Source organism: Numida meleagris, chromosome 5 (assembly GCF_002078875.1).
Source record: "Numida meleagris isolate 19003 breed g44 Domestic line chromosome 5, NumMel1.0, whole genome shotgun sequence".
Taxonomy (NCBI): Eukaryota; Metazoa; Chordata; class Aves; order Galliformes; family Numididae; genus Numida; species Numida meleagris.
This window is the reverse complement of record NC_034413.1, coordinates 63625414-63652755: the sequence shown is the minus strand read 5'-3', so window position 1 is coordinate 63652755 and position 27342 is coordinate 63625414. Positions and strand designations below refer to the sequence as shown.

General features: G+C 38.6%; 1 long non-coding RNA gene across 5 annotated transcripts in view; it reads right to left on the bottom strand.

Moving 5' to 3' along the window:
• LOC110400375 overlaps nucleotides 1-27342 on the bottom strand; it is a 104908-nt gene that overhangs the window by 7155 nt on the left and 70411 nt on the right. For 3 of the 5 annotated variants that reach the window (XR_002439771.1, XR_002439773.1, XR_002439772.1), the window contains 4 exons: nucleotides 24526-24626; nucleotides 18238-18474; nucleotides 700-767; nucleotides 537-598 (listed from right to left, as the gene is read on the bottom strand). This is a non-coding gene — a long non-coding RNA (uncharacterized LOC110400375). Of the gene's footprint in view, nucleotides 1-536; nucleotides 599-699; nucleotides 768-6044; nucleotides 6164-14680; nucleotides 15103-18237; nucleotides 18475-24525; nucleotides 24627-27342 lie in introns of those variants that run through there. The other 2 variants (XR_002439775.1, XR_002439774.1) reach the window with 2 other exon arrangements.

Genomic DNA, 27342 nt, shown 5'->3' with positions numbered 1-27342 from the left:
AGTGTTTGTGAGGAGCCATGGAAAGATTTTAATTTGGCAAGTAGCTAAGGGGAAAGATACTATCTGGAGCCAAGCATGATTGCAGAAGTGGGTGGTTACAGCTTCTATTTTCTGAGCATAGAGAATGTAAAAGGCTGCAGGAAAGTCCTGCCAGAAAAGCCCAGTCAGAGAAGCATGCACTTAAATTTACCTGTCCGTAAGAAAAAATCTCTTGGATAAGAGTTCTGCTTTGAATTTTTTGAAACCATTGGATATCTCATGCTTATTCATTTATCTATGGCTTCCCTAGCACACAAAATAGTAATGCTTAAAAATATAGAATAATGACATATTATACGTAGGTTGCTCTGAAAGTAATGCTTCTTGTTTATTTCTACGGAAACTACAATGGATACAAAGAGCACAGTAACACTATTTGATAGAGCAATTCTCAGCTACAAAACACTATTTTCAGAATTACAGAATAATCAAGGTTGGAAAAGACCTCTGAGACCACCAAGTCCAACCATCAACCCACCCCCACCATGCCCACTAACCATGTCCCTCCACAGTTCCTGAACACATCCAGGGACAGGGACTCCACCACCTCTCTGGGAGCCTGTGCCAGTGAAACACAGAAACATAAAAAGTTAACATTTAGCTTGAATTTCCCATACAGTACTAATAGTATATTTCTTCTTATAAGGTATTAGAATTTACCTGGAAAAGCAGTGGCTCAGGTATTTCTCAGAGCATTACTCCCATCAGTTACTAGATGAAAACTAGCACTAGAGAGAAGAAATAAAAGCAGAGTTGAAGCACTCACAATGCAAATAAAAGATGTCAAACTTTTAATTTACACCTTTGTCTTAAATGAGTTTATGGGATAATTAATGACCTATTACATTCTGCAGTTCCCTTTTATAATGTGAATACAATGCCACTAAAGTGGCTGAGTGGAGGTGAATGGGAAATACATCTAACATATTAGAAATATTTCGTATTATTCCCTCTAAACAATCCATGGTAAAAAAAAAAAAAAGTATGTTTCTAAATTAGGTTAGCTGAATTAATTATCTCAGAGCTATTTTCATTCTATTAGCTGTTTATGAGATGATGTTTCTAATTTAAAAGCAGTGGATAAATCAGTTGAGATCTTCTGCAGCAAACATCAATGAATCTATACTGGTTTATCTGAGATCTTGCCTTCTAGCTTGGAAAATCTCAGTATTCTAAACTCTGTTTTACATAAAATGGCATTTCTACAGCCATTGGATGAAACACACCTTCAATCCAAATACATCAATCAACAGGTGCTAGATAAAACAAGGAAACCACATTTTTTTAATATAAATAAATAAGTGTTTTCAAAGCCAATGTCAATTTTTTTTTTCCTAATGATTTGTGTCTGCAGTATACAATATATTCTGGCTCACCTAGATGTTTAAAATATATGAAAATGATTCTACTTATTGATTTCCTTTCACATGTAGCAGATAAATCAATAGGATGTGAAGATGAAGGTCCATTAAAATGATTTCTGGTGACATCACTTTTGCCTGAAAGTTCCCACAAGGATGACCCTGGAGTTTCTCTCTGAAAGGTCATTCAAACAAAAGAATATAGTAAAACCATATGTCTTTTGTGCATTTAAGCTATAATTTCTCCTTTGTAGGAGAGCTGTATGTCTTAATAAATATTTTTGCTACAATGTAGGCACAGTTTGCTCAGACAAAAACAGAAAGCAGAAGAAAAAAAGCAGGTATATTTCATGGTTCATTTTAAATAGCCCCAACTGACTCTCAAACAAAAGAGCTACAGTCTAATACAAAAAAGCTCATGTGTTCAATATTACAGAAAAGCTGCATACAAAGTGGAATATATAGATGCTAAAGGTGTCCCATCCTTTGCACAAATGTTGTGCAAGCAATAGTGATTACTGTAGATCTAATAAAACAACTTATTAAAGTTTTCTACTGAAATATTCTTGTTCAGAAAGATCCCTGCAAAGGATTTTGTCAACCACTGTAAGTAACTCCTCAGAGATGACAAACCCTTACTGAAAGACACCGTAGGAAGAGCAAAGGGAGAGTCCAGATAGCAAACTTAGAACCCAAATAAAAAAACAGTGACATTATTTAAGGACTGCTGATATTATGTCATAAGCATCATGTTCAAAGGAAATTTCAAGCGTGACTTGAAAGGGATATAGTGTGAGATGGCTTTGCATTGCTCATATTGACCTTAGCATTTTTCTTAGCAAGACAGGCAGCATGAAAAAAGTGTGAAGCATCTTATTTTGAAAACGCTACAAGTGAATTCCCAAGTGCAGTATCAGAATCTCTGGTTGTTTAGAATGAATTGAAAAAGCACAGACAACTTCTGAAGATCTCTGAAGCTAGAGATGAGAGAAGTTATGCGCCATTCTCTTCAGTCCCTCCACCCTCTTCATATGCACTAAAAGTGAGCTGGGAAAGCCATCTCCTAATGAGTAGCTGAAATAGGAAGAATGGGTAAGATGGGTAAGCAGGCAAGGGAAAAAGCATTTTACTTTATCCTGAGATGGAAGATAATGAAACCTGCACGAGACTTGTAGTAGGTTCGAATAGGATATCCAAATTTTAGAGCTATTATGCAGACCACAAATCACGGAGATAGGTTGTCAGGCATGCTGGCAGGGAACACTGATATTTTCCTCTGATGACTGAGAGTGTCAATAGCAAGAGAGCTTTCAGAGACACGGATTGAAGACCTGTGCTTAATCAATTTTTGGTTGACATCAGGTGACTACCTATCCTTAAGCAGTCAAAAAGACTAGTAGAAACTTTATGTTTTATCAAAACAGAGACAGATATAATTGAGACGTAGATCAGGTAACCATATTTGTAGGCTTAAATGAGAATTCTGTGGAGAAAGGATGAATAAATAAATAGTTTAGAGGAGAACTGAGAGAAAATCGAATTATCGAGGAAGAACAATATTTCAAGAAGAAGAGAATGGTGGCAGTATTGAAGGCAGCTGTCAGGTCACAGAGATGAAGATGGAGTACAGGTTCTGTAACCTGGCTAAGAATTGGCCATTAAAAATTTTGGCATTAGTGCTTTGAATTGATTGAGTGCAAAGGATGCAATGCAGAGCTAACAGGTCTGAGCGTGGAACTGAGGGAATTGAAAACAGCACAGTAAAAAATATAAAGATAAATGAGAACAAAAATGGAAAGTATTCTCCACAGAAGTAAATGGGCTGAAGTGTGGGACTGTTGGTTTTTAATGGGAAATACCACATAAGAATCGCATAATGAGGAGAAAAATAAAAACTGCTGTATATTAGAAACTTAAGATAAAAGCAATATGACAATGAATGAAAAAACAATCAGCAGATGTGATTATATATAAAAAAAGTGCACAGGTGGGAAGATGTTTTTGAATCAACATCAAGAGAGAAGGAGAAAGGAGAAATAAAGGGTGAGAGAGAGAGGAATAAGGTCATAGAATCATAAAATGGCATAGGTTGGAAGGGACCTTAAAGATCGGTTGGTCTTGATCTGTGGTTGGACTTGATGATCTTTAAGGTCTTTTCCAACCTGAGCCATTCTATGATTCTATGATCATCTAGTTCCCATGTGCTGGTTGCCACCGATGAGACTGGGGTGCCCAGGGCTCCATGCAACCTGACCTTGCACACTTCCAGGGATGGGGCATCCACAACTGCTCTGGGCAGCCTTTGTCAGTGCCTCACTTCCCTCTGAAAAAAGAATTTCTGCGTAACGTCTAACCTAAATCTCTCCTCTTTTAGTCTAAAGCCTTATCACTTTCAGACTGTATAAAAAGTCAGTCTCCCTCCTGTTTATAAGCTCCCCTAAATTACTGAGAAGGCCACAATGAGGTCTCCCTGGAGCCTTCTCTTCTCCAAGCCAAACAAGCCCATCTCCCTCAATCTTTCTTTATGAGAAGAGTGCTCTAGAACTCTTTGTGGCCCTCCTCTGGACCCACTATGTATCTCAGATTGCCCCAACCCAAGTCTTGCACTTGGCTTTGTTGAACCTCATTAGGTTCTTATGGGCCCACTATTCAAGCCTGTTCAGGTCCCTCTGGATGGCACCCCTTTCTTTTATTATACCAACGGCACCACTCAGCTCAGTGACACCAGCAAACTATCTGAGGGTGCACTCGATCCCACTGCTCATGTTACATGCTTGATATGTTTCTCTTCAAATAAGCTATTAATAAACTGCGAAGACACAGGAGACAGGATGCAGAAGAATGCCTGAATATTCTGAGCAAACTATGACAAAAATTAGCTGTGAAAGAGGTGAGCAATCAGGAATGTACTGATGTTGTTAGACTAGAAATAAGTAAAAGCCCAAGTGACAGGATCTGATGGACTGTAGAAAGAGAACAGGGACTGCAGAGGGGAAGTACAGAACACAAATGCTCTGAGAGAGCTGGACAGTATAGAGATTAGAGATCAATTGATCAAATTCTCTCTTGTAGAACAGAAAAATACCATGAAAATCCAGCCAGTGAAGGAAAACATCCGCTAGAAGGACTAGGGGAAATTGCATTCACTTGCCCACAAGATCACCATGAGCACAGCATTTCCCCAGTGCCCATATGAATCAGAAGGATTCTGGGGCTTCAGAGACTTTGGCAAGCTCAGAGATCTAAGCAGATCCTCAGTCATCATCCTAGATGTCTCAGTGCCTTTTTGTGCCAATCATCTCCCCAGATGTGAATTTTACTTAGGCAGAAACAATGCAACTACTCTGGCTCCTCTGATCTTTTTTTTCCTGCTTGTAATGGGAGAAATTGTTATCTGACATTTCTAAAGCACTGAGAATAGATAGAGACAAATGTAAACAGTCTCAAAGCGTCTAGGTCACCTTGTGCCTAGAACTTTGTTAGAAGGCATAAATGTACAATTTCTGTCAGATACTTTAGTATCTGTTTTAAATAGCAACTCAATCTCTTTTTTTAGAAATGTAAACCATATTAAGTATTCTCTACAGAAAATTGTCATGACAGTTGTCATTAAAATCACTGCTTGTGGATTAGTGATAAAGAAAAAAAACTATAGGGTATCTGCTTTTGATTTTCTTTTGTGCTATGTATCTTACAGAGAAAGTTTGAAGAGCCAGCTTCATGTGAAAGCTTCATCCCAAGAAACTAAGACCGTCTCCTACAGGGAGAAAGTTATTACAAAACCAATCAGTTGAAGTCTCTAATATAACAGTCTAGACAGTTTTCTCTGGAAGAAGGGCAATATTGCTTTGAATTACAGGGATTACCATCAATTTGATGTGCTGCCAGTGCCCTCCTATGGTTGACTACTACTTTCAGATTATAGTAATGAAAAACTGCAAAATTTCCTGTACAGGAAGATCTGGCAAGCTGTCTAGTACAGCAGCCATTCCTGCATTGCAGAAAATGCTCAACATCACGGCACGTACTGTGGAGCTTGTGGAAGCACTGCTCTACCAACAGCTTAGCAGGTCAGATCCATATGTTAATCAAGTCGAGTTTTGTAATGTAACCATCGTTTCTTGCAGAGATCTTCCTAGTATGTAGCCCAGCAAGATTAACTGGATGAATTAGCTGTGTTTTCTCCCCCTCTCTCTTTATGTTTTGCTTTTTTTTTTTTTTTACTCCCCTGTCAGAAAGAGCAGATAATGGCTGATCTGGCCTGCAAAACCCCATATCTTCTATCTCATGAGAGGTCAGGTCTTACTCTAAGATCAAATATTAAGTGACAATTCTATATGAACACGTGATATTACCTAACACACTTTGTTCTGTTGTTTCAGGGCTGAGCTAGTGGCTCAGGGTAATTATTTTCATCCTTTAAAAATAGGCATTAATTCAAATGGAGATCTACTGAAGAGATCTGTATGTGTTAAGAGGATCTGTATTAGCAGCGGAAGTAGAAAGGTATATCCTACAATAGATAAATTAAATAAATCTCTCAAATAAATTTCAGACAGATTTCCTCTCTGTGTCAAAGTCCATGATGACCAGTGGGTTTCCAGGTTCTCACCCAATATTTTGCTGAATGTCAGCCTTCCTGGATTGTGTTTCATCCTCTTTTGACCACCGCGATATCTATTACACCAAGACTACTCTTGAGAACACGCAAAGTAGTTAGAAAATGTATTGCATATGTCTCTGATCTGCAGGTTTGCCACAGTCTGGAAGAAAAAAAAAAACTTTAGCTATAGAAGGCAAATGAATGAACTCTTTAATCCTCTTCCTACAAGCTGAATACAACAGGAGTATGAAGGTGTCACTGGTTTTTGCTGAAAAACAGAAAAATAATTGTGAGCAGTAATTCACTGTGATGTTCTTAGGAAGTGTGACATTGAATATAGTCTGCAGATCCTTTCAGGATCATGCCTTTAGCTACTACTTAAGTACCTGCTCCAGTTCTGGGTCCTCAAATAAAGCTATGCAATCAAGTAGACTTGAGCTAGCAAAAAATTTTTATGGAGCAAGGCTGTTAATTTGGCATTTTGGCTTAGTCTGCTGTCATTCAGGCTGCAAATAGTGCTGCCATCTGCTTTCTTCTGTGTCCTCATCCAGATGACAAGATGTGCCCTTGAGAGATTGAAAACGAAAGAATAAAAAGGACCAATGTCATTTCAGCTTGAAGTTTGTGCTAGTCATTGGCTGAACTCTTTGTCTGTAGGCAGCCATGTAGTGTTAAGACAAATGGATTTTCTGCTGAGAAAGTATTTTCCAAGAATAATGTTGGGATTTAGCTATGAGACCCTCACAGGCATAATGGAAATCAATCTGGAGGCTTTGAATGGTCTCCTTACTTTCTTAGAAATAAATTTCCTCCACTGACTGAAAGATATTTCTAGTCTTTCCGTTCAGTTGAGAGTGCTCTGGAACAATTTTTGGCATTCTATTTTTTAGTGTTGACATTACAGTTACATGAGGTATGATTGTGTAGAACTAACAAGGTTTTTCTCTTTGCGTGTATACACTAATTGATCTTTTTCACCTTGGAGTAGCCAATATCCTGACGATAGTGAGTACTGCTTTAGCAGAATCCTCACTCTGAGTGCTTTGAACCAGAACCTTCAATATCAGTCTCTTAAATCTAATGTGAGATACAAGAAACTGACGTTTCTCAAATCTTAAACAGCTCTAATTTTGTGAGGTAATTTTAAATAATAATTCAAAGTTAAATTACATTAGGATTTTAGCTATACTAGACAGTAGCATTCATAATACTTAATTCCATATCTCCTTCTTCTCACTCCTTAACTTTCAGAATTTTTATGCTTTTAGAGTTGTCATTAATTTACCAAAACCATAGCCATTGTACATCATTTCTGTACCACACTGCAGCAGCAATTTATCCGTGTCTGGAAGGAAGATCTCAAAAAACAGTCTTAATCCTTTTTTGACTATTTTCATTTTTTAAAGGAAATTTATAAACAAAATTATCATCTCATGAAAATTTGCCTAGATTCTGGACTTATGATGTCTGTTCATTTCTGAATCAGCGTAAGTAGTTCCACATTACTAAGAAGTAACAGAAAGAGGAAGGAACTTTAAGTTATTAGTTTGCTATATTATATGTTCCTCTCTTCAGTTTTTGTAGTAATTAAGCAACAGATTTGTCTTCTTCCATGCGTGCATGTTGAACTATCAATGACACAAGCATAGTTTTAAGGACACAGATGTTCTAAACTGACAGATCAAACTAAGATTTTACTGATTATTGAATTCCAGGCAGACAGAATAGTACATAATTAACTTGTTTTCTGTAAAAACACCTTTCTTGTTGATCACATTAACTTTCTTAATGTTTAAAATATTTTTATGACCTTGGTTTTAAACCTCTGCTAAGATAAAGGACTTAAGGTTAAATATTTGCAGCCGTCAAGTAGACTATGTAATGACATTTTGAGATATACAGCGAATGCACCTCACTTGTTAGAAAAAAAAATAGAGAAAGGGGAAAAAAAAGGAAGAAATGGCTAAGCTGCTTCAGAAGGTAGGTTGTACAAGGTGAGCAGTAGCTTTCAAAAATCTGAGAAAACTATGTAGAATATGGCAAGCAGAATATAAGAGACACACACATTAAGACAGACCAAAAAATGGCCTGTGATTGAAAAATATTTACTAGTAGGTTTTTATAATTTTTTACCTTTTTCTTGAACACATCAACGATCTTCCAGAATGTCTCTAGAGTCAAAAGATAATTGAGGCATAAATTCAGAGAAAACAGAAAACTGAAATGAATTTGTATTCGATGTGGAAGAGCTTATGTAGGTTCCCACACTGGAATCCTTCATTGATGGAGAGTCACTGAAGACTCAAATTGAAGAATCAAGAAATGTTATAGAGAAAACAATGAAACTGAACAGGATCCACTTACATCAATCAACATTTACCTAAGAATTCAAAAGGAGCTTCAGGACCAGAATGTCAAACAACTGGCAGTTGTCTATAAAGTCTCACTTAAAAGCACTGAGAACAAGAAAGCAGCAAGTATGGTAAAGATTATTCATTTTAAATATATTTATTCTACGATAGATCCAAGGAACTTAAATCCAAGTCCTTAAATTTAACGTGAAAACAGCAAATCAGGAAAATCAGAATAAAAAAATGGATTTCAGGAATACGTAGGTAAATACTTAGGGTAGAGCGAGGAAGAGTCAATTTTCTTTTTGAAATGAAAGTACTTTGTGCACATGAACAATTTGGCTTAAAATACAGTTATAAGGTTGTTAGAACAAAAGATTGTGATTGAAAAGGACAACAGAAGGGCACTACAAAACTTCTTCTGGGCAATGAACTGGACAAATACTGTTCAATCTAGACAAATGTTGCATAATGCATGTGTGAAAAAAGGTTATTTTGCATGTAAAATATAAGGGGATCTGTAGTGAACAATGTAGCTGAGGAGAGAGATCTTGGAGTTACGTTATGTAGTGCAGTTACTTTCTGTAGCTCAGAGAGTGAAAAAAGAAAATACCATGCTAGAAGTTATTAGAGAAGGAACAGAGAACAAATAGAAAACATTTGTAAATGTATACCCTGCAGGTTTCACATTCCTCTACAAAAAGGTCCAAAGGAAGGCAACAAAGATGGATTATTGAATACTTTCCTTACCTTGACTACATAGACAAAGACTTGCCCTACTTGAGGAAAGTCAGCTGATGGAGAATTTGTTAGAACTCTGTACAATCATCCAGTGTATCTTCTAGTACAAAAATTAGGAGGCATCAAATGCAATTAGTTGTGAGCAGATTAAAAACATAATGTCAAAACAGAAGAGCAGCTTCCCTTACATCTCATGTGGTTGAGCTGTGGATCTCCTTGCTGCAGCACAGCATAGACATTAAAAGTTATAGGAACCAAAATGAAACTAGTTAATGAGGAAGAAACACATCAAGATGTGTTAAAAAATGCTATCACCTCTAGCTCAAGAGGTTTCTGAAGCATAGATTTTTGGAGGCTACCTTGGGAAATTAGTACACTCTGAAGAAAACTTTTCCTAAGCTGTGGAGTTCATCATATTACAAAAAAGAAAAAAAAAAAAAAGTTTTGGATAGATCTTTTGTCTGACCTAATGTCACTTTTCTATTTAACTCACACATTTCATTCTCTCTTTCAAATGCTGAAGATAATAACGAATCAATATTTCTTTCAGAGGCTAGCTAATGACAATTTTAACTGCACACTTCACAAGGAACGTTGTTCACATGTGCTTGATTTTAAAGGTACAGAAAGTGAGAGAAGAGTGTATTGTAAATACTCTCTAAGAAATATAAAGGGAACGAAGTTTGAAAATGTATTAATTAAAGACCACAAAGAGAGGAAGTCTAATAATGGAGTTTGGCTTGATTCTAGTGCTTTAAGAGTAACTTAAGCATCTTTCATGCAGTGAAGGAAAAAGAAAATAAAAATCTTTCCAAGATGTATAGAAACAGGTTTATTTTCTGCAAATATTCTGCTGGTGGGCAGCCCACCACCTTGCCTTACAGCTTTTTATGTCTGTATTTTTTCTTTCTGAAATGTAGCACTTGAGTTGGGCTTAATTTGAGCATGATGATTTCAGCTTTCACTCTACCATGGGTATTAAGCTTGTTCTGCAAAGTCCTCCCTCTTTTTGAAGTTTTGAGTAAACAGATGTGAAATACTGTGGTGATTTCATCAGACCTTTATTTTTTTGCTTTGCTAATGAGACAGAGAGCAGTGCTAAGGTGCTTTCATGAATCAATGCATGTGTATACTATATTTGCTTTCTACTTATTACCCAGCAAGCAAGTCAGCTAGTCAAAGAAAAAATTAGCTTGGTCTGACATAATTGATTTTGGCAAATCCAATTTTATTGACTGTATTACCTTTTTTCCTCTACTCACAAATTGATTTTAAAAAAACATAATTTTCAAATTATGATGGACTGTTCCAGAGTTTGCTGTATTTCTTTTACAATGGCCAAGTAAATAAAGTTATCCTCTATTATCAGGTTCTGTCCTTTGAATGACTCTTATGAGGGCTAAAAAACTTTCACCAATCCACTTGCTAAGCACTACAAGAAGTTTCCTTTCATTGGCATCATTCACAGGAAAGCATGACTGTCCGTAGATAATTTAGGAACATTATCCGTGCACATTATTCAGGAAACCATTTATTTTGTATGAGTTACGGTATGTTTTGTTTCCAATTTACCTTGAACAGAGAATACCCTAAAGCAGGGACTATCTGTTTCTATATAACAAGACCTACAAAGCTACAGTACAAAACATGTACGGGGCACAATACAGGAAGTGAAAGCCCTTATCCTATTTTAATTAACAAAGCAGGCTAAACAGTTGAGAGTCCAAAGGCACCAGTGTGCCATTAGGCTCTGGAACAATTACAACAGTGTAAGAGTTAAGTAAATTATTTAACAGCTTCCTTTTCTATAAAGGAAGCATAATTGCAGCTCTACTGGGTAACACATTGAACAGCCATGATCAAAAGCCTTCTATCTGCTCTATCTACTGTACCATCTGCTTGTTCCTTACGTAACTTCAGTCTGGCAAGTGACCCACTTGCTGCAATGCAGCTTGGCAGACAAGTGACATTACAGAATACTTTGTCTGTGTCTCTGCATGTTCAAATTTATAAATATTGATAAAATTACCTTTTTAGTGACATGAAGTAAACAGTAGCATAGCCCTTATCTGTTTGCTTTTTCTAAAGTGAAACAGGTTTCTTCCATATGTTGGTAGGATAAACCAATCCTTTTGGGTTGGATAAACCAAACATAGGTTAAACTCCAGGTTAAAAACCTGGAGTTACAGATCAGATCTTGGTAGATTTTCTAAGACTCCAGAGCTATTCTTGGGAAATTTTGGCTTCCGGTACGATGTATAAACTAAAATGCAAAGTTCCAGGAAAATTACCAGTGAGGAAGCTACATATGAGAATAAATTATAAAAGAAATGACTTGTAAGGTACAGATAAACTTCTGTAATTTCTATAAACTAGTTCTACTAGTCTAGAATGATCCATTATGGGCATCGCATTAAGAAGAAACATGTTGCTGGTTGGGATTAAGTCATTCAAGGAATGCTTATCAGTTACTGGTCCCCATTCCCAGATTTTCAGATTTGTCCTATGCCATTGGCTGAGTGATGTGAAGGACACATTGCTCATTCATAAATAAAATATATTTTTATGGCTACTTTTTCCCAATTTCTTTTGCCTATAAAGTTTTAATTGTAGCTTTGTGGAGCTCTGTCGAGATTTGGAATATCACAAAATCATCAGGAAACAAACTGAAAAGTAAGGAAGTGGAAAATAAGTGAACTTTATAAGATATCGTGGCACCCAATTACCTGATAATACTAATGCTGTATCTGTGATGTTTCTGTTTTAGAATTGAGAGTGCCATAAAACTTTTAGGAACTTTCTCAGAATGTTCTGTACAGGACTGATTCTGGTGATGCAACAGGTATACATAGCTTGGGAAATGCGCCCCATTTCTGAGATGAAGTCACGTACACTTGTTAAGAAATCATAAAACTATCTCCTTTTTTTGGTGGCATATTATGCTATTATGACTGACTAAAACTAGCCTGTCAGTTCTCCAGAAGAACTGAATTAGGTTTACTTAAAAGGGGAGAATGTTTTTTAAATTTATTTCCTAATTGAAATAATAATTATAAAGCCAGTTCCCACTCAGGCTTTTTATGCATTCAAATACTATTTTTAACATGTCATATGATTTTTTCTTTTAATGACTTACTTGCTAAAAAGTGTCAAGTTTTTCTCATAAAAGAATCTGAAGAAGAGATAATAAGGTTCATATTAATTAGTTTTACTACAAAGAAAATTATATTGCCAATCATTGTTACAGACTAATGAGTAATGACATGAAATTACAGTGAGATAAATGATTACTCTTGTTAACTGCAAATATTTTGTTTTGCAGCACTTAATTTTCTAAAATAGACAAATGTAAATGTAAAAGCAACTAAAGCTACATCATTGAAGAATTTTGCTTCACAAGTTGCCAAGAAAGATGAATACAAGAAATAATTAAACTGAATGAATAATTGGAGATACTGTTTGGAGAACACAGCGTTGCTGTGTCTTGATGTCTCTGGGTTTTTATTCAAGTTAGCATCTTTTTCTTATGCAGGAATGAAGATGTGGAAAGCACATAACTTCGTGTCTAACCTGAAGGTTATGAAGTTCTGTGAAACACAGAAGGATAGGAAAGTCATTCAGACGCAGGCCTCAGCTGGTTATCCAAAAAGTAATAGGGAAGGGGAGAGAGACAGGAAAACCACTCTTGGTCTTGAGCAATGCAATAAAAAGGCTTATAAACATCATCTCTAAGTATTGTGGTTGAGTATCTAAAGTAATAAGAACTTGAGTGTACCAGTAAGCACCACCCCTGTTACATGAACTGTAATATCCAACCTCAAAGCCTCTAGGAGATACCTTTGGAGTTGTAGTACAAACTGAGAAGAAAAGAAAACATGTTACTTAAAGATATATAGCTTGAAGATATGCAACTGCCAGTGTTTGTGAAGAAATGTAATTAACCAAAGCATATGGCAGGTACATTTACAGAAAGTGGTTACCTATACAGAATTCATTATAGAAGACTAAATCAATCTTCAAACCTATGAGAAGGAAAACTGTGACTGGATTCAGTAGCCTGTATGTGGGCACGACACTGAAAATACATGCCACCAATGTCAGGAGTCTCATGGGATGTATAGGATTGCTATATTGCCAGACATCATGCAGAACCACAAATGGCTTATTTTCACCAAATCTACTGAACAGTATGAAAACTGCTAAGCTGAGTCAACCTGGCATCCAGACTGCTGTGAAAAAAAAAGAAACCCACTAACAAATCCTGTGTTGAGTTCTTCTCTGTGGTGTGGCTGAGCATGTCTCATTGGTGGACAAGGTGAGATTTACAGGCAGGCTCCTGGGATGTGAGATATGGCACTGTGTAGGGACAGCAAGGGAGGAGTCTGCAATGCCATGCTCCCTGCAGCACTGTCATGACTGTGCAATGGAGAAGACAGCTGAAGATACAGGAACTGTCATTACCACCATTTAATATGTGAATGCACATCACCAGAATTATTCTCAGTGAATTTAAAGGAATTAAACATGTAATGATAATGAATCACTCAAATTTACAGGACTTTTAAGTGAAGCCCTGGAACAGGTTGCCCATAAAGGTGGTGGATGCCCTGTCCCTGCAGACACTCAAAGTCAGGCTGCACAGGGCTCTGAGCACCTGATGGAGCTGTCAGTTTCCCCGTTCATTGCAGGAGAGTTGGAGTAAATGACCTTAGAAGACCCTTTGAACTCTAAAGACTCTGATTGTAGGAGGAGAGAATATTTCTTCTCATGCTAATAAGTATGTCATTACATAAAAAGCTTATAGGGAGCAGTTTATAAAACAGCTATCAGGAATAAATATTTTGAGCCAGTGAATAGATAGTCTATCTGAAATGAGCTTGTACAAGCAAAGCCACCCACACTGTGAAGAGAATAAATATTTTTGAAGGCTTATCTTTCAATCAAAACAAGAGACATCTGGTGTCTAGAGACAGCAGGACACCTGCAGAGAAAGTGGGACAGCCCTCAAAATATGTGTTTTTTTGGCAGATGGAAGAATCAGCCACAGTGAAATGTGCTGCTTCTATGTTCTGCTCTCCACCCATCTTCCTAAGTGGCAATATAATCTGGAAAGCATGATCTTGTTTGTCCCCACTGGGCACTTCATTCTTGCTCAGCACTTTCTGCGGGGTGTGAAGAACACTGTCCTCCAAGGAGACAGGGTTTTAAAAGCTGGCTGCAAATGAATAAACATGCACTTAACTCACACAGCAATTTATAAGAAATTTTGGTCCTGGGACTAGCTGCCATCCACAGTCAATAGGAGATTTCCCTCAGGCAAAGGAGAAAATAGAAATGTCTAAATCTACAGCTGTCCTTAGAGGCCTGTAAAGGCTATATCATCTTTTCTTCTAGAAGTCTTCAAAGAGTAGGGGATTTTGCAAGCAGGGCATAATTTAAAGAATATATGACACTTTCTTAATGCCATTCCCATAGACCTGAGACTGCAATAATGGTCTTTCTGTTTCCAGTCATCCTGGATGAATGCAGGAGAGTCTGATCTACACAGCATAAGATTTTTGCCATTTCAGTACTTTTACCTTGCAGCCCTGCCCAGGCTCGACTTCAGTCTGGCCATTCCATTGGCTATGTTCAGCCACACAATACATTCTCCTCTACCTTTTTTCTGCAGTCTTCTTTTGCTTGATTGTCACATTTTGTACTTAAGCACTCACTGTTTCAGGTCTGACCATTAGTTTTGTCTGCCAGCAAAGAACAATAATGGAAAAAAAACCCTTTTCTTTAACAACACCACGCATCAACAGCAGGGGAGCTGAAAGGAGCATGTCACCTTTTCCATAGGCAGGCTTTCCCATTATGCAACGTATGTCATCCCCTACTGAGAGTCTTCTGCAGGATGAGCCAGATCATAATTGTGTTCAAATTGAGCAATGCTACCTATGGAATTATTTGTTCACATAAAGTCTTTCTTTCCTCTGAGACTTATTCTCTGCATGTTCCTCTGCCCCTTGAAAGAAAAGCAAAAAGCACAGCAAAAAATCAGTAACTGAGATGAACCAATCCCCTGCAGAAGAACTGAGACTTGAGTTTTGGAAATTCATCAGTGCCACTTGACGGGTCCCAGGAAATATGGATCTGTAACAGTCAGCTAAAGATTCTGTATATGTGGAAGAGGAATACAAAGCCAATTGTTTTCATACAATGGATTTAACAGCAGGAGGTTTAGATGGAGCCATTTCAACCCCACAGGCTACAGTTCTTTAGACAGGCAAGGCATTAGCAGTGCACATTCTGTGCATTTTTCTGACACCGATCCTTCCCACAATAAGTGTATTTCTTTGTTTCAGTCTATTTATTAAAAGAAAATGAATAAAAATATTGTTTAATTAAAATTTAATTTTCTCCCGACCATTCCAAGCTCACTGCATGGGAACCTCCTATTACCAGGGTCCTCAAAAGACAGTGGGTCTCGGGACATTAGATTTCAGTACTGGGGTTTAAAGCAATGTAGATGCTAGCATAAAAGACACAAGCATATGCATACATGACATGTGCTTTCAGTGAGCTCTACTTTCCCCCTATTCTACTGACTACTTACTTTTTTCTTCTTTCCTTTATTTTTTATGTTCAAGTTTTAGTTAGCTTTTACAGTGTTTTTGTTTTGACAGACCTTCTAACAGAACTGATATGACTGTAAAGGGTTAGATAAGCTATCTCCTCTGCATTACTGAACGTAAAATAGCATCTGTCTACACAAACGACCGAACTTCATCTCTTATCTGAGATGTCTTTTTGAGATTTAACAGAGAAACTGATTGTTTGCACTGGACTTTACAACACTGTGCTTATGATAGTACAGATGCATCATTATTAGCTATTCTAGAACAATTACACCCCCATAAATGCATAGTAGTTCTCCTTTCTCAGAATAAACTATAGAAGATTTCATTGCATTTACAAATTCAAACTGAAGGGAGGAAGAGATGTGTAGTTCTATCAACATTTGGCGCTGATGATTAGAACTTTTCAGTGAAGCCAGATAATAATGATTAAACTCTAACTCCTCTGTCTAGCTTTATCTCTGTAGTCCAAAGAAACTGTTCAATGTGTAAAAATACTTCAACACTCATCTCATTTTACTTCATTGTGAGTATCAAAGCCAATGTGATAAGACGCGTTCTAATGAGACAGAATCAGGCAGCTGAGAAATTTAATTTACAGTGTAAAATTCTTGTTGGTAACTAGGAATTAAAGTTTCATTCAGCTGAAATCAGTAGTGGAAGTATCAGCAATTTAACTTGGACTGGGATTTTATCTGGTTTCTCTTGTCATGTCTGGTATGGCTCAGAACCAAGAAATTATTCTCCAACTTGAGTATCACTGATGAAACACAAAAGTTTACCTTTGGCTTATTCTACATACTAAGTAATGCTACTTAATTCTTCCCTATTTGGAACAGCAATGAATCAGAATTTTAAGGACTGTCACCACCTGGTTTTGTTTATCAGTTGCCTTCTTCATTTGAGTAACTTTGTTGCCTCCACTGAAATATGAATTCCTGCCACTGCTCATGTCAATGTACGGCCCCTTCTCACTTTTCTGTAAATTCCTATGACTTCAGCATCCTTGGACTAGACTATGATGGATAAACTCTGCAGCCACTTCTGCTAGGGACTAAAGCACATTCCAACCTCTTTCTGACAGGTTTCTGAACACAGCGTAAATTTATTTGCTTTGGATCCTTTTCAGGGCAATATTCATTCTCGTCTAAATTGGCAATGTTAATTCTGCCATTACCACAGTTTTGAATTTTGTTAATCTAACACATGGCACAATCAAGCTTAAGAAGAGAAATTTATATTCCCATTGAAATCCATTACTGTCAACATATATTCAAGTCCCAGGGTCCAAAATATCTAGCAACTTTATGCAATAAGTAATATCTTCTCAAAGATGTCCTCCCGCCACCTCTCACCCATTCCCCAGTTGCAGCATCACTTTTTGACATTTCTGACTGCATAGAGCCACTTGCTGCTGAGCGGCACTCAGCCTGGCCATTCTTGGCAGATTCTTAAATCTGCCAAGAAGCTGATCCTGCACTTACATTCAACCCATGCCGCACACCACACAGCTCTGCTCTGTTAGTGCCAATGCAACTGAGACAAGGCTTTCCAGTAATTCTTCTTTTGGCACTGGAGTTGCAGTGATGCCAACTCAAGATTGAATAATCTAATGAGGCAGATTCCATCTCACACGTGGGGCAGGAAAGTCCCCAGAGCGTCTTGAGGCTATTGTCTCAAAATTTTTTATGCTTTGAGAAAATGTCTGAGATTCTTGCTCATCTGGAAGTAAGACTCAACCAGCTGAGGGACAGCGGGGGATTGAATTGCTCCTGATGTTTTCTGATTGTATCTAACTTAGAGTAAATTTCATCCTGACCTGAATCACATTTACCATACTGAGATGCAGTTATTTAGACTCGGAAAGAGAGTACCACATATTTTTCCCATTTTCTTTGCTGAAATTCTTGGTAAAAAATTGCCCTTAATACAAACTCTGCCGTAGAATGTGATTACATCCGCATATGCTCCTGCAATTTGAAAACCAGCCGTAAAGGATGACTGACTGTCTCTCTTGTCTGTTTCTTTCCATATTGCCTGGTGCTGCTTTCTGATAAGAACATGCAGTAAGCTCTGGGATTCATTTATTTCATTCCTTTCCATTACCGCTTTCATTGAGATGTTATATTTGCAGTTACAATCTGATAGATTTTAAATTAATGGTATTAGAAAGAATATTAATTTGCCAGTGGACAATATGTTATTAGGAATAATGATATAATCTGGTGTTCTTTTTTAATGTTCAGTTTTATGAACTAAGTATGAAAATATTTAAATAATGAATGTAATTGCTTATTAAAATCATTATCATGCATAAATATTTATATTCCCAATCAGTGTTTCCTCAGAGGTACAGCACTAGCTGCGATGAAAACAACATGTGTATTGTACATGCAAAAACATGTTTCTAGTTCTTCTGTTAGCACATATCACCATTGTATAATTGCTCTCAGAGTGACATCATTCTGCATGAGCTGAGGATCTGACTTTTTCAGTCTGCACTGGTGATTTCCATGTCTTACCTTTCAGTACGATGCTGGATATCAGACACCAATGATTCCAGGTAGCAGGAACTCAGCATTTTCTGGCAATCAAGCACCTCTGTGGGTGGCATTCTGGCCTCCTGCGAGTCAATTCAATTTTCCCTCTTACTTCAGGAGGTCTGGGTTCTCCATGATGACAGCACTCAATACTTGCAGTTATTTTCAGAAGGGTAACCAACCATACATTATTATTAGTTTGACTTTGTAGTGTGACCACTTTGGAGAAATGCAAAATGCGAGGAGAAAAAACATTAGATGCCTGATTCCATAAACAAGCAATGAAGTTAACAAAGAAAGCTCTAAAGGAATATCTTTTATGTCTATCATCTTCTGGTCCCTCCAAATCCTCCCTGATTTCACATTTTTCTCAAAAAAAAAAAAAAAAAAAGGTGATATTGGAATAAAGGATCGTAACATTTAAAGTTAAATGTAGCACACCTCAGTTGGAAAATCAGTGATGAGATGGCATCTAATTGCTTTCCATCTCCAAAATGCTGCAAACCACTGTATTAATTCACTACTGTACAGTGTATTACCATACGTAAATAATTACATTAACCCCTATGCTCCACCAACTTGTTGCATATCACAGGGAAGAGCAGGTTGACAGGGAAGGCACAGCAGGGCACAGCAGAGCGAGGTGCAGAATAGCAGTATGATTTCTAATTAAGAGTCAGGAGTCTTAGATGACACATTATTACTGGAGCTGAACGAGGATAAAAGATGAATGCCTAATATAATAATGTGATAGCTAACAATGAGGTACAATAGCAATGCCCTCTTAACGTACCCTTTCCATTCCAAGGATTTCCATTAATTTTGGCAGGTCTGGAGGACAGAGAATGTCTGTATGTGCAGACAGTTGAGCACACTTGAGGGATGATTGATATCTACTTTGAGGTTAGCAAAGCTTATCTGCATTTAAAGAGAAATTCTGGAATTCCTCATGACCTCTATAGCCTGCACTCTGTATCGGGACAAGGATTTGATTATGGTTCCTGAAGGCTAGTTTATCATTTATTGGATGGGTTAGCATGTCCAAGGCCATTTTGGGTTTCTTTTCCGCATGTTCTGGGGAAGTGATTCTTATTCTTTTGTAATGGAATAGGTATGAGAGAAATAAACCGTGTATATTCAATATAAATAAATAGGCTTCAAGGGAAAATATCACCTATTTATCTATGTATTTTAAAGTTAATTTCTGCAAATACTCAAAAAACTTTTATATTTTGTCCTTCACTCAAAAGAACTACTGTTATCTGCTCCCAAATAGAACAATGAGAAAGAAAGCAGTTAATTTTAGGCTCATGAATCAGTAAAGTAGGAAAAAATGGCTGCATACATGAATTATGAAATTAATATAGATATCATATATTATTAGATATTATATAATAAAGGAAATTTTCCAAATCTGTCCTGCTGAAATAGTCATCCAATCCTATTGTGCTAACATCTCCTTACCAATTTTCATTCTTCAGATCATTTCACTCTTAAAATTATGTTATAAACATTTCAGGTCAGAATTACAGCTGCTAGTTCAATGAACTGGCTGCTATACCTTAAGTACTTTATATTTTAAAAATAGCATGGACTTCTTTCCTTCTGTTAAACCAGATCTTAGTCTTCTGCATCCCTTTCCGAACATCCACATTGCTGATTGGAGAGCAAGAAGAATGTTACTGAAGAATTATTTTTACGTCTGATGGAAAGCATATATATTTGGATCCAACCTCTGTGCCTAGTCAAGAAGGCCAAAAAAACTATTTGCCACACCTGAGTGACACAGGGCAATCTGCTCACTCATCGGTACATTTTGATTAAGGCACGCTGCTGATCTGTGGAATTCCATCTAGTCCAGAACTCAGCCTCACTTGATAAATACTAAATAAATAGTTTGCAGCATAATTTTTCCTAATGAATGGCATTTGGATTATTGTTGTTAATTGTGACAAAGCCTGTGCCCCAATGCTGAAGTCAGGATTGCTAACAGAAGTCTATTACTCAAAAAATGTATTAGGAAAGTGAAAAACTGGGACTTTTTCCTCAGCTACAAGTTTAGTTTCAGGCTTTACACTAAGAAAAAGGCAGAGATTAAAATTCCCTTACCTAGAGGAAGGAATTGAACCTGTGTTTTGGATGCAGTTCAGGCCACATTTAAAAGAAAAAGGTTGGCTTTCCTGAAGTTATTCTTGAATCTGACTACAACACACTAAGTACAAAGGCTGCTCTGAAATTAATGCCTCCTATACTGTTATGTTGGCCCATAAGGTCAGAGGCAGATGGTGGCATGGCAGGAGAGGCTGAACCTTCCCACCAATATTCCATTATATTTTGTTGCCATGCAACAGATGACAGCTGGAGGGGCACTCTGACAGAATGTTGTCTGACGGGAGTGTGTACGGAGCAAAGGTGTGTCACTGAATTCCTCTATACAGAAAGAATGGACCCACTGACATTCATTGACGCTTGCTGAATGTTTATGGAAACTAAACAGCGGATGTGAGCATAGTGAGATGGTGGGTTGTGCGTTTCAGCAGTGGTGACAGCAACATCAAAGCCAAGCCATGTTCCAGACAGCCATGCAGATTTTTAAGAGCATGGCATGCAGGCTCTTGTTCATTGCTGGCTAAAATGCGTAGCTAATGGTGGTGACAATGTTGAAGAATAGTGTTTTGCAGCTGAGAATTTCCTCTATGAAATAGTGTTATTGTGCTCTTTGTGTCTGTTGCAGTTTCCACAGAAATAAATAGAAGGCATTACTTTCAGAGCAACCTATGTAGTTAAAGCACAACAAAGAGAAAAATTTTCAATTCTTTTTTACTGATTGAGCATAAATTTTTCAGAAGACATAAAAGGAAGCATGACAAAAGAAAAAACAACCACAAAGCAATCAACCAACCAAAAAAAACAACAAAAAGATGATGCAACAAAACAACAAAACAGCAACTCAAAGAACAGTTCATCCAAATAAGCTTTGCAAAAAAGTTAACATCTGTTCTCACAGACAATTTGTTTTGTAGATTATTTGTAATAGATAATTACCAAAGTCTTTTAAGGTCAAAAAACCATAGGGATTTTTAGTTCTTTTCAGCTCTTTAAAGCTATTCTGGAACACTTATTTAAAATGATAAAGAAAAACATAGTTCATATCAAATTCTGGATTTACTGGCCTCATTAGTCATCTAAAAATACCTAGATTTCATATTGAAGGACAGCGTATAAAATTTATTCTATTCAACTGAACTGTTCTTTCAATTTAAAATGTTATCAGCCTGCTCTGTTTCACTTTGAAAACAATAGTAAATATTCTCACAAAACAGATTGTATGCATGTATCAATTGCTGATAGCATGTGCCATCTAATTTGGATGTACGTGTAGATCCCCAAACTCATTTTTATGTGACACTCATTTCTACTTCTCGTTAAAGCCATGCGTCTTAGTGAAAGGCACACTGTTATAACAACAGATGGCTTACTTCTATTCATAATGACTGTGGAGAGTAATAATGAATCATGTAAGCAAGAACAAGCACTTCACTTGCTGTACAAGTTACTCAGTGCCTGCCAACTTGAAAAACAGGGGAGAGCTCTGGCAGAAATGCAGGCGTGCTCTCAAGTTAGGCTACAATGGTGTAACCACTCAAGGAACAACAAAGCTAGCAAACCACAAGGCCCCCAGAGCTTCCCATTTGGGCATGCTCCAGAGTTATACTGCCACCGCGTCTTTCTCATGTCATTACAATACTTTCTTCATTCGAGTCCTGCAATGCAATGCATGCTCTGAGCTAGACTCTGAGCTGCCGATGGCTTCTAAATCACTGCAGAAACAAGGTGCTCCATAAAGACTCCTCTTCCTCTGTTCCTAAGTAGCACTATGCTGATTTTAAAATACTAGGACATGAGAAAACAACTGTTGACTGAATGGAAAGGGCCTCTGCTTATCACTTCTTTGCAATGCCCAAAGTTGACTAAATCAATGGAAAGACAGATTTCCTCCTAGTTATGCTCATTTTTGTTCACTTACTTCTTTTTCCCTATTTTTGGCTTTTTCCTAAGGCACAAAGGCTAATATTAAATATGTTTACTCTTGCAATTTGTGAAGTCAATTTTTGTGAGGAAAATCAGTTGTACCTGCAAATATTGTTTATCAGAAACTTACCTTCTCTGGAATATTTTCCCCCAAATAGTCAGAATTCTCAGTTCAATCACTTCTCTAATTAAGATTGAAACCCTCTAATTGGGAGCAACTAATAGGAGCAATAGATGCGTAAACTAACACAAGCCATTTATTAAGAAATTTTAGTTACTTCTTTTGGTATAACATAGGCCAAAGGAAAACAAAACATTAATTCTGTCACAATTCTACAATGAAATTTCTCTATTTGAACTACTCAGTGTGCCCAGCTAATATCCCTGAGCACTCTTTCTAGCCACAGATAGAGGAAATCTTTTTGATCTCTCATCAAAGAGGTACTCAGCCTATGGCTAAGATGTGGAACTGGTGATATCTGTAGGGAGTACATCAGCCCTGGTCCTCACGTTTCCATTCTGGTTCTTCTGTAAGGGCAAATGTGCCACTGAACCCTGCTGTGTCAGCATGATGGAGAAGGTGAATAAGAAAGAATTGGTTTTACATTTCTGGGAACAGGACATAGTTGCAGGGCACTTCAGATTTTGGTTCTGATTCCTGAGGAGTGCTCTTTCCTCTCACATTGACTACAAGCAGAACCTGATTGACTTTGTCAGTGAAGTGACAAAAATGAAGATTTACATCATGCCCCAATTTTTTCTTCACTTTTTCTTCCCCGTAGTAGGCAAAATATGAGGTAGATGAAAGACTGCTGACAGCATATAGAAAGCAATACCACCAGCTAAACTGGCAACTTCTGTTTGCAAATATGAGAGTTCAGTTTAATTTAAAGAAAAGAATTAAATAAATTAAACTGTGGATTTTGTGCAAAAGCCTGTAAAACAGTCTTAGACGTGAATGACATCTCCAGCAGAGTAACAGAATAAGTGCTCCCAGGGTCTTTGATTTGGGAAGATCACTCATCTGCATGATAATAAAGAGGATGTATGTGTATTGGGACACATGGTCCTCTTTGGAACTGCTCAGGTTATAAAATGCTCATACTCTCTGTTTTATGTTCAAAGTCTAATTAAGAAATCATTGATTTACTTACTAATTCTTAAGGTATTGCTATTATAATTTTCTCCTAATTATTTGTCCTGAATTCATATATGCTTCATTATGCAAAGGTATTTATTACATTTTTAATGTTGATGTTAATATTCTGAATCTAGAATACGACAAGTGTCTGACAGCCTCATAACATTGCATGCATGGATCTTTGTTTTAACAATGTCATATGCATCTTAAAATCTGTCTTCAGTACATAAATTGTAGCTTGTCCTTATCAAGATTTTGCTCAGAAGTATAGTGATGCATAAGAACAAGAAGAAAATGGTAAATCTGGTAATTTTTTGCCAAACTCTTTTGATCTTTGGTCTTGTGAAATCCTAGCTTCTTTATTAATCATTGAAGAACTGCTTTGATGCTAGTGTGCATGGATTTCATGCTTTTCACTCTCTGCATGTGCTTATACTTCTGTGTGAATTAGAAATCTTACATTTGTTTGTGTGGGTTTATAAACATCCTCAGTGGTCAAAGAAAGCAAATATATCAGAAGGGCGCATTTATCAGCCCTGACTCTATCAGCTTAGGGAATGGAAAATGTCTCCTGAATTACAAACATATCAGAAGTAAGCAATGTGTATTGAAATCTGAGGTATAACTCAACAAGTAAGCCAAATGTTAAGGATATAAGGAAAAATCATTCACAATATACTGGGATCACCAAAAAAAAAAAAAAAAAAAAGCAATAAAAAAAAATTGTGATCCCTACTTGGCACAAGTTCTTCATTTTGCTGCTTAAGGTTAATTGTTTTACAGGAATAGTAATGTGAGGGATGATGCAGTTTACATAGCCTAGGACAAAGACTGCGGGAGCCAGAGATAAAGGAAGATCAGACAAAGAGATCTAGCAGAGGTGTGAGCTCTTCAAAGAAAAGCAACTCATCAGAATTCCTGATCCTTTTCAGGGTACCTAGCAAGATCAATAGCTTGGGTAAATCCCTGACCTTCTACCTGGATGGACAATCATAGAGGACCCCACACAGGAATGAGGGTGGCTCTTTGAGTTCAAAAAGACTCATGTTTTAAAATTTAATTTAAAAAAAAAATTATTCATACATTGTTTGACCTACCATAGGAAGCAGCGATGGGCTCTTGAGCAGACTCGGGGCAATTCTGTTGCATTTGCTTCAAATGTTTGCACCACACATGAAGACCTTAATCCTTCAGAATCCTGATAATTGAAATGAAAGTCAAAGAACATCATTTTACTGCACAGATTTTTAAGATCTTTGCCAAAAGGTACTAAGCAAAGTTGCTGCTTCACCAGCAGGAGTAACACACACCCCAAAAGTATCAAGTTTCTTTGCTAAACATTGTTTTCAATTCACAAAAATTCCAATGTCATAGCTAAAAATTCTTCTATAGAGAAATGCTTCACAGGGCAGGGCTGTGCAAGGACAGATGAAAAACAAGAGAGCACTCAAGGTCTTCTTTCCAACCCTCAGACACCCTTTTGCATGTAATTCCTGTTACATGAAGGCAAACTGTAACTCTGCTGCAAGGAAGATATCTTTCAGGATTCTCTCTCCAGCACCTTTATCTCCTGGATGCAGAAGGTAACTCTGCTTCCCATCTGCAAAGACAAATTCAGTGAGGACATGGATGGGAGCTGGTGTTGCTCCCTCAAGAGCTGCAAGAGCTATCCTTGGCTGGCTTCAGCGGGGCCTTGAGCAGCCTGGTCTGGTGGATGGCAGCCCTGATCACAGGCAGGGGGCTGGGAATAGATCATCTTTAAGGTCCTTTCTAACCTAATCCATCCTATGATTGTATTAACCGCAGCAGAACCATAGGATTTCATGTTGCAACATCTTCTGAAATAAAGACGGATTCAAATTTACGATTACTTACAAGAACAACAGGTAATTAAAAATAGAGGAAGAGCTGGATTTATCTTTTTGTTAGAATGGTCAAGATACATAAGAAATAATGGACAAATATGTCTTAAAGACAGATTTTGCAGGTAGGTATCTAGATGCGTTCTGCATCTGCTTAATATCCCTTTTACACTGACACTTGGGAGAGGAACTAATAATCCCTCGCACAAATTGCCAGACAGCTCTAACAGCAGAACGTTCCTCTTCCCAGAAAACAAGACGTTTTGAGTTTAACTGTTGGAGTCTTCCAGTAACCTTGCAAAATATCAGGGCTAACGTAGTCTGAAGTCTTCCACTTTCAGCCACAGAGAAGTCTGCTGGAATCAACAGAATCACAGAATCACCGAGGTTGGAAAAGACCTCCAAGATGATCCAGTCCGCCCGCCCATTAGCAGTATCTCCCACAAAGCCACGTCCCGCAGTACAACATCGAAATGTCTCTGGAACAGCTCCAGGGACGGTGTCTCCAGCACCTTCATGTGCAGCCTGTTGCAGCTCCTGAACACCCTATGCATTTCCTCATGTCAAGGATAGCTGTACAGGAAGGTTTAAAATCCTAGAAGTAAATCTCTTGAGCAATGTAGATAGGAACTTTTTAAACTTAGTGCATGATTTTCTGAGTGGAAGGAATCACCTCTGAATGCACTGTGTCCTAGAAGTTCTGCACCTTCCTCTGGGCAACATAGGAAGACTCTGTTTGCTTGTTTGTTTGTTTGTTTGTTTGTTTTTAGAGGCAGAATTCCTTCCTGAATTTCTCTGTGCATAGTTCCTTGGGGGCAATGGAAAGATCAAGGCTATATACGTATATACATGTATATATGTCAATAGAAGAAGGAGGACACTGCTCCACTGAGATGACATTCTGTAGAAAGCTCCAAGGAAAACGCAAGAACCGCAGACCATAAGAACTAGGAGCAAGCAGCAGCAAGACCCTTTTGTCTTTCATCAGGGCTGAAGCGATGACGTCAGCAGGGCAAGAGGAACTCGGCGTCATCAGGGCGTTGCCGCGCGCCATCCCCCTTCTGTTCGGCAACAGCAGCGGCTCGGACGTGTCCCGGGTGGCACAAGCAGCAGCAGCGTCACAGCCCGCAGTTCCACAAGCAGCCCCTATGGGGCGCGGCCGCCTGTTCGCTCATCGCCTTGCTCCTCAGTTGGCGCGGGCAGGGCAAGCGGAGAGGACGAAGCGCCGGTCCTGAGCAGGGAGCGCGGCTGAGGTGTCAGCTGCCTCCCGGACAGCAAAGCTAGCCATGGTGTCCAGGAGGCAGGAAGCTGTTGGCGAAAGGAGGGTGGCTACGCAGAGCAAGCGCCAGCCCAGCAGTGCAGCTGTTCAGGTGCCTGGCTGCAGGGAGCGTGTAAGGCGGCTGCCGCCCCCACAGAATGGGAAAGATGCCGCCTGCGAGAGGTGTGGGCAAGTGGGTGATCTCAGCATGCTGACTGAGCTCAAGAAGGAGGCAGAGAGATCAAGGAGTATGAGGCTGTGTGAGCAGGAGACTGGGGGTGCAGGAAGTTCTAAAGTAAGGCAGAGTGTAAATTAGTTCCACGCAAGAAGTTGTGTAGCCTAAGGAGGCCACCTGCAGAGCTGGGGATGGCCTCGCTGAAGAAGGACAGAAGGAAAACCGTTGTGGGTGGCAAACTTGTGAGAGGAGGAGAAGGTTGCGTATGCTGTCACGATGGAGAAGGGGCCATAGGGCGAGAGAATAGGTCAGGCTGGAAAAGACCTTGAACATGATGAAGCCCAACTGCAACCTGATGGGGGAACGACGGCGGCGGGGGATGATGGGGGACGGCGGGGGACGGCAAGGGAAGGCGGCGGCGGGGGACGGCTGGGGACGGCGGTGAACGGCGGGGAACGATGGAGGACGGCAGGGAACGACGGGGGACGACGGGAGACGACGGGGGACGGCGGCGAGCAGCAGGGGACGACGGGGGACAGAGGGGAACGGCGGGGGACGGCGGCGAGCGGCAGGGGACGGCGGGGAGCGGCGAGCAGCGGGGGACAGCGGGGGACAGCAG